This window comes from Crocuta crocuta, unplaced genomic scaffold (assembly GCF_008692635.1).
Source record: "Crocuta crocuta isolate KB4526 unplaced genomic scaffold, BGI_CrCroc_1.0 scaffold264, whole genome shotgun sequence".
NCBI lineage: Eukaryota > Metazoa > Chordata > Mammalia > Carnivora > Hyaenidae > Crocuta > Crocuta crocuta.
Genome location: NW_027529597.1, coordinates 2058330 through 2066364, shown reverse-complemented (window position 1 = coordinate 2066364; position 8035 = coordinate 2058330). Strand labels below are relative to the sequence as shown.

Genomic DNA, 8035 nt, shown 5'->3' with positions numbered 1-8035 from the left:
ATTTTAAATCCTGGACTAGAGCTGGTACATAAGGGCTCAATGAGTGTTTGCTGCGTTGAATGAGTGATACAGAGTTTCAGACACCAAGCAAGATGCTGAAGGTAAAATGGGAGAAATGCTTCATTAAATGATCCTTGTGGAGTTCACAGTCTAAATGTGGGAACTGTCTGGTAATTATCTATTTATGATACTGCAAGAAAATTGTGCAGAAGGCTTTGGAAATTATGGCTAATCCATATAGCATTTATTGTGTGCCATGTACTACTTGGTGCACATTAGCTACATTAAGTCCTTTCATATTTTCAGTTATTTGACTTGAACCAAGGCTGTCTAACCCTGGACTCAGTGTGCTTAATGAAATAAGTATGAAGAGGGATGGCATTCCAAAGGTGGCATTTGAACTGAGATGCCATGTCACATTTTGGAAACAAAAAAGATAAAAATAAATGTATCATTCTTTAATGATTTTAATTTTGTAAACACTTTATTATTTTTTCTTTTCTTAAATGTTGATTTATTTATTTTGAGAGAGACAGAAAGAGCTGAGGAGGGACAGAGAGAGATGGAGAGATAGTATTCCGAGTCAGACAAACGCGAGGTTCGAACTCAACAACCGTGAGATCGTGACCTGAGCTGAAATCGAGATGGTTGCTTAACTGACTGAGCCACCCAGGTGTCCCCTTAGTTATTTTCTCTATGTGAGGCAAGGTCTTATACTGGAAACAAAGCTCAGAAGGATTATTGTTTTTTTAATTGGGATAATTCATTTCAGGAATTATTTATTTGTGCTCCGAATATTTGCCAACCACTGTGCTTTTTGTTAAAGAATCACAAATTAACCAACATCAGTCTTGTCTTCTAAGGGCCCAACATCAAATAGAAGATTCAGGTTCATTTATCTAACACATAATTTTCTGAGTGTTATTGTGTGTTAGGCACTGAAGATATTCTTTTGGGTTCCTGGAGCAATTCCAACACATGTGTATGTGTGGAGGCTTCCTTAATCTGATAATCAATTCTTAGACACCAGCAGGATGTTAATGTTGACACTATCTACCTGGAGACAGCATCAGATCCCCCAGGTGAAGGACTCAGACCCACAAGACCATTCCCACCACTCCACTTCGGGTGTTGGTCGTAAGTCCAAGGTGTTACTTGCACTTCTGACTGACTGGCTCTAAATCAGAGGTTCCTGTGACACCCTCTGTGGGTTCAGTTAATTTGCTAGAATGGCTCACAGAACTCAGAAAATGGTTTAGTCACTGGATTACTGAATTTATTGCAAGGGATATTAAAGGACGCAATTCAACAGCCAATGAAGAGATACATAGGGCAAAGTTCAGAACATGGAGCTTCTCTTCTCATGGACATTGGGGCCTGGGATGTGACACATGGAAGCTTTCTGCTTTCCCAAGCTAGACGTTCTCTGATCCTCCACCCCCTTTTTTTAAAGGCCTCATTACACATTAAATCATTGGCCATTGGTTATTGATTCAACCTCTAGCCTTTCTAACTATCCTGGATATTAGGTAGGGCTGAAAGTTACAACCTTGTATTCATGGTCGATTCCTTTGGTAACTGGTCCCCATCTTTAGGTACTTTCCAAAAATCACTTCATTAATATAAATCTAGTTTTAGAGAAAATGGGCTGGTTCTGAATAATAAGACACACATTTCACCTTCATGGCTTTGAAGCATTTTTAGGAACAGAGGGAAAAAGATCAAATATTATAACACAGGATGTTATTTCTCTTGTCACTGAGGAAAATCCCAAGTGTTTTGGGAGCTGTGAGCCAGGAATCATGTATGGAGACCAAATGTATGTAAGAAATATATTTTGTTCATCTGAATAACCATATATACATACATTTCTTATAAATCATGATAGCACAGATATTTAATCAGATGTTAACAAGTTGTGATAAATAAAACAGTACATTATATACATGGAGTACAGAAGTCACACAGTCTTTAAATAAAATAACCCTTGATGTATTTCCTAACAATGCATCCCTTCTTTTGGTAACGGCCTCTGACCAGCTCTAAGACTGTAATTCTTAGATGAATTTGAAAATTTGCAGACTTTTAGAACATAATGAAATTCATGTAAGAGGAAGCATTTAAACCTTCTTTGGAGATAAGAGGTCAATAAGGATATACATCTTTAACTCTATTTGGTTTGTAAATAGATACCATAGTAAATTTCTCTTCTCTGTTTTTGCCAAGCCTGAGATTTTTGGGTCAAGGTGCACAATATTATTGCGTGTGCATTTCCTGGAATTATTGGGACAGGACCCATCTTCAGTTCATTACATACTAGGGCAGAAACAGATTAAGTTATGCAGAGTTTTTCAAAAAGAAAAGGTCTTAGGAAATTTGGAAACCATATGAATGCTGGTTTTCCAAAAATTTAATAACCTCTGCAGAAAACTGCTTACAAATAATGAAGGATAGGTAGCTTATTGGGAAAGGAATTGATAAGTAGACTTATCATGGGCATGTATTATAGGTGAATGATCGATATGATTGTAGAAAGGCTAAATGAAATAAAGCTAAAGTGTAGACCACTTATATTCTGTTAAGAAGATTAGAGATTATTCAGGAGCTACTCTCAGGAAAGAAGAGAAAATTCATTCTGCTTTTTCTCTTTAATTTGACATGTTGAAACCTGTTTGGGGGAATGACAAATAATTTTCCCTCTACCCTTTGAGGCTCTTAGCTGAGAACCCACCCCTCCACCCCACATAATAAAAGACAGATTAACAGAAGATAAACAAACAGAAGTTTAATAACCTGTAAACCTCCTGTATACATGGGGGAGAACCCAGGGAAACTGAATAATACCCAGAAATAGCTCAGGCCATCACCTTAAATATCACCAGCTAAAGACAAAAGAAAGATGTTGGGGGATGTGGAGACAGTTATGGGAAGTTCCTCAAAGAAAGCTCAGTAAACAAAAGTCTGTCTGGTTGTTACGCAGATGTAAGTCATTGTCTTCTTCATTAATAAGAATTTCTATATCTTCTCTTCCTGGTATAGTGAAGGAGAGGTCCTTACAAATGGAGATTCTTCTTACATGTATAAATATTTTTTATTTCTTAGTTTTCAGAGTGCTGTCTGTTGTTTCTTAAAAATAATTAGCCTAGAATCATTTGTATGCCAAACAGGCAAGTTTTGGGGTAAAATTTCTGCTCCCCTTAACCTGGAAGGCTCCTGGCTCAAGAAGGGCTCAAATGTGTGAAATTCATGCTGTTCCTGCCTTTTCAGGAGAGGAGGCTTTTACATTTATATAATTTCAACATAATGGAAAGTATGAGGTCACTAAAACCTGGAAAATTTGGATTGAGGATAAAATCTTCTGAAACTTTTCACAGAATAAATTTTTTTGAGATGCAGCTAGGTCAATAATTAATTAACTTTTAGTTATTATAAAAATTATGTGAATAATTAACTCACATAGTTTTGAGGATACATACTCGCCAAGGAAGAAGGAGTTTGTAAGTTCACATAATGGGGACTATTGATAAGTTCATCTTCCCCGCACAGAAAGCCAAAAAAGAAGCAATGAAGAAAGAGAAATACTATGTACTATGAGAGTTTCCTTAGGAACAATCTAGCAGATTGATTTTGAGTCAACGTTCCATATACCTATTGTTTCGAGAAGGTGAGGTTGTTTCTCAATTACTATTCTTAAATTCGAGATAAGTTTACTCTATACATCATATATGTATCACAAGAGAATTCATTCCTTTAAAAAATATTGAGTATTATAAGAGAAAAATCTGAACCAGCCTCAAGAATTAATAGAGCAAATAATAGGTCCAATTACAATATAAAAGAGCACTGGAAACCGAGTCAAGAGACCAGTGCTTAAGATTGGGCTGAACCTCACTGAGCATTCATATACTCCTTTATGACACAAAATCATTCAGAAGTGTCTCATCCTAGATACTATTGTCAGTTGGGGGAAATTCTTGGTTGTGGGGGCCATCCTCTGCATTGTAGGGCATTTAGCAACATTCCTGGACTCTACCCACTTGATGCTACTATAATTCCCATTCAGTTGTGACTCCCCTCAAATATGTGTCCAGACTTTGCCAAATGTTCTGCAGGAGACAAAAATCACCACCTCTAATTGAGAACCGCTAGGCTAACAGCCTCTAAACCTCCTTCCACCTCAGAGTTTCTATCATTCTAAATAACTGAACCCCACCCTGAAGGCACCTGAAAGCACTCATTCATATCTTTTTTCCTCCTCTTGGGCAACATGACAAGAAAGTTAGCACTACATTCCAAGGCAGGATGTTACTGAGGCTGAAGGAAACTGAAGGAAAGAGGGATTTTCTACAAAAACCTGCAAACGAAAGAAAAAAAAGCCTTCTCAGTAGAGGTATTTTTAGTTTCTGTAGCAGAACCAGAAATGTGGGCCTAAAGTGGCAAGTCCCTCTGTACCTATTAACCTTGTCTGATAGTCATCAACCCTTGCAAATGCCTGAGAGGTAAGAATGTCTTTCCCCTTGGCTTGGAATCCAGCAAGGCTTCATTAAGACCCCAGCCACCAGCTTCTGCTCAGAATCTGTTTCAAAGTTCTTTGCATTCAGCACCCAATCACATTTGCATACTTTTGACTTCCTCTTAGATAATTTCCCTGCTGTGTCAGAGGAGAAAATCATCCTATTCTAGTTTTTCTCTCTTGTATATACAGCAAAGAGCTACCTTTGCATTTTTCTCTGGCTGTGAACATTGTTTTCTTTTCCTTGCTACCCTGATTACTTTGGTATATTCATGACATTGGTACTCAGACTATTTTCTTTCTTTCTTTTTTTTTTTTTTCTTGGAATAAAGCATAAAGGAGTAAAAGCACTGGATAGGGCCTTGGTAGACTGAGGAACACAATTCCTGGCTCCAGATTAGTCAATGAGCAGTTTTTGACTAACCTCAGTTTCCTCCTTTTAAAAAAGTGATATGTTTGAACTAAAAGATCTCAGTTTGAGGGACGTCTGTGTGGATCAGCGGGCTGAGTGTCCAACTCTGGGTTTTGGCTCAGGTCATGATCTCACGGTTCATGGGATGCAGCCCCACATCAGGCTCTGCACTGACAGTACAGCATCTGCTTGGGATTCCCTATCTCACCCTCTCTCTGTCTCCCTTTCTCTTTCTCTTGATCGCTCTTTCTCTGCCCCCTCCCCTCACAAAATGAAGAAATAAACTTAAAAATATTTAAAAAACCTTTAGATCTCAGTCTGAGGTCACCACATGTCTAGAATTTTCTTGCATTGCCCTGTGTTTTCATGTTCTGATAGCAAACTTATAGTTAACAAACCACATATCCTAATTATGAGTTAATAAATCATGGTCGATAAATTAGCAATTTATCTTCCCAGTCAACCCTAAGGACATGAGGTTCTGGGAAGGCCAGATGGTTAGAACATTATTTTTGTCTCATTTTAAAACAAAGAAAGGGCACTCCCTTCTTTTGGGAGCAGTACTGTTGTTTTGTTTTCTTTGTTTTGTTGATCATTACTTTCAGTGCAAAGCCATTCCAGCATTCATGAAAATGCTTTAGGATCTGTCAAGAGAAATTGAGATAGCATTGCTCCAGTGCCTCTAAAGTTAACGGGATAGTAGTTATTACCAGCCCATATTTGTGTGCAAATCCTACTAGATTCAAACATGGAGTGAGGTCTGGAAGGATTCCATGTAGAGTCTGTATTAAGAAAACTCCCTTCTTTTGCACAAAGACTCATTCTGTTAGTTTTAGTGGTAAAATCCATAGAGTTAATCTACCTGTCTCCCACTCCAGGTAGGGGGATTACTCTGTTTAGTAGTAAATGGATGTGTTTCTGGGAGCCAATAAGGTTAGCCAATGGGTTCATTTTCAAGTTTTATTCATGAAATATGGGCGCAGTGACTGAAGCCATCTAGTAGCATTCGGGAAGCAAAAATAATTTTTCTTTGTGGAAAGAGAGAAATAACGATGCTACTGTTACTCTGCCCAGCCCCTTCCACTGTTGAATGTTTTAGTCGTTTATCATGCTAGTAAACATATCTGCATAGCCTGTAGATAAAAGTGGAAACAGCAATCTGTTTAGCTAATCCCTATTTTCTGCCCAGTGGAAAATTTTTTTTCTCTGTTTTATCAGCAACAGAATAACCCTACCTTTCAACAGTTCCTTCTCAGCACTTATGTCTCTCTACCTCCCTCTTTAATAAACAAATTCAAAGCCGAACACATGGCTTTTATACCTCTATTAATCTTGGCAGACTGTAGGGATGCTGAAACATGCTGGTGAGCAGGGAAGAAGATGCCGTTTCATGTGGCCTTGCAATGCAAACATTTGGGGAGTGTTCAGTTCCTCTGCCACATTGGACGTATACTCATTTATATTGGAGCTCCACTGACTTTGTTTCCATGGGGAAATTGGTGCTTAACTGAAAGACTTTGGTAAATGGTAAGAACATACTTTAAGAGTCTCTGTGGGTGAAGACAAAGATATTTTTTTTCCTGATTGGGGAAAAGAAAAACACTTTAAAAAGAAAATTAAAACAAGCAAATGCTTTTCCATCGAGAGCTAACTGTTCTCTAGAAAACTGGTTTAATATAGTTGCTTCTGGCAGAAATGTTCACCCTGTGATACAATCATAAGATTGAGAGAAGGGATGAATTTGCTGGAAAAGCATGAGCATTTGAAAAAATGAGAATTTTTATTAATTAAGGTAATTATAAAATTTTTCATCCAGACTAGGATTCTTTTGAGAATGGGAAGGAATGCCATCTATGCTGAGGCAATAGATATAACTCAAGAAGGCTCTTGGGAAACCTGGAGATCCAGATGACAGCTCTCGAGTAACTGACCTGCTGACTGGGAAGCAAGGAAGTCCTCATTCGCAGGCAGTCAGCTACAAGGCAAATTTGAGGCATGAGAGAATTCTTCCAGGTGAAGATAACACATATAACTTGTTCCAGTGTGCTTTTGTGTTCTAGTCATATTCTTTCTCTAATTAGTATCAAACATACAAGAAAATAAATCTCCGAAACATAACAACCCCTTAAAATGTGCAGAACACTTTTCAACTGAAAGTATGACAAAGGATGTGACAAACTTTATAAACCAAAAGATCATTTTCTATAACTAAATGCTAGCAAAATCTCTTTAAAAGAAGCAACAAAGCAACATCTGTGTCTGTAGAAGAATAGCCTGTACTTATAACTATCTACTTTCTTATATATCATGGTTTTTTTTCTGTGTTAAAAGGTAACCTGTAATTAATGGTTACACAAAGCTTTCAGAAGAAAGGTTAAGAATGTAATCAGAGATGGAAGCACGTTGAGTATACATAGAATCTAATATGAACTCCGAGTACCCTGGTCCCAAATGCTCTATGCAGTGATGGCTAGCAAAATAAATAAACTACTTCATTTGAGACAATTTCCCTTCTAAATTCTGGTTTCAAGTTTAGAGATCTTATTAAACCATAAAATATTCTATCCTCTTTATTTCTACCTTATAAGACAAAGACTGTCCATTCACTCACTCACATACTTATTATAACTAATCAACCTTTCATTCAACCAGTGAGTTATTTCTGTAAGTCTGTAGTAAGCATCTACAACATGCCTGAAACCTATGAATTTAGGTACAGCATTGCCTCCTTCTAATTCCAAAACAAACAAACAAAAAACCTTAATACCAAAATCTTTTATAACTTTTAGGGGGTCAAAATCAGACATGGCTTGAACTGATTTGTAGAAAATCCACCCAGAATTGACATGAGACTATTATCAATCTTTGTCCATCTTCCTTAGTATGAGTACCCACATATTTCATTGCAGAATTATTAATGAGCTTTATTATAGTTTTTCCCAGATCAATCTCAGTTATTATATAACAGTAGTACATTGAATATGAAAAATTCTGAATTCTGAATTATCTTTGAGCTCAGAAGTTTTAGGTAAGTGACTATGGATCTATCTATAGCTTTCAGCATGTTAGCAAGTTGAGTGCCTAGAACTCACAAGAAGTAATATATTCCC

At 37.2% G+C, this 8035-nt stretch overlaps 1 long non-coding RNA gene across 1 annotated transcript; it reads left to right on the top strand.

Annotated features, from left to right (window-relative positions):
- Positions 1–43: 43 nt before the first annotated feature.
- Positions 44–7066, top strand: LOC144229744 (uncharacterized). The gene is made up of 3 exons (XR_013334587.1): positions 44–101; positions 6265–6452; positions 6742–7066. It is a non-coding gene; the product is annotated as an uncharacterized LOC144229744 (long non-coding RNA).
- The last annotated feature ends 969 nt before the right edge of the window (positions 7067–8035 follow it).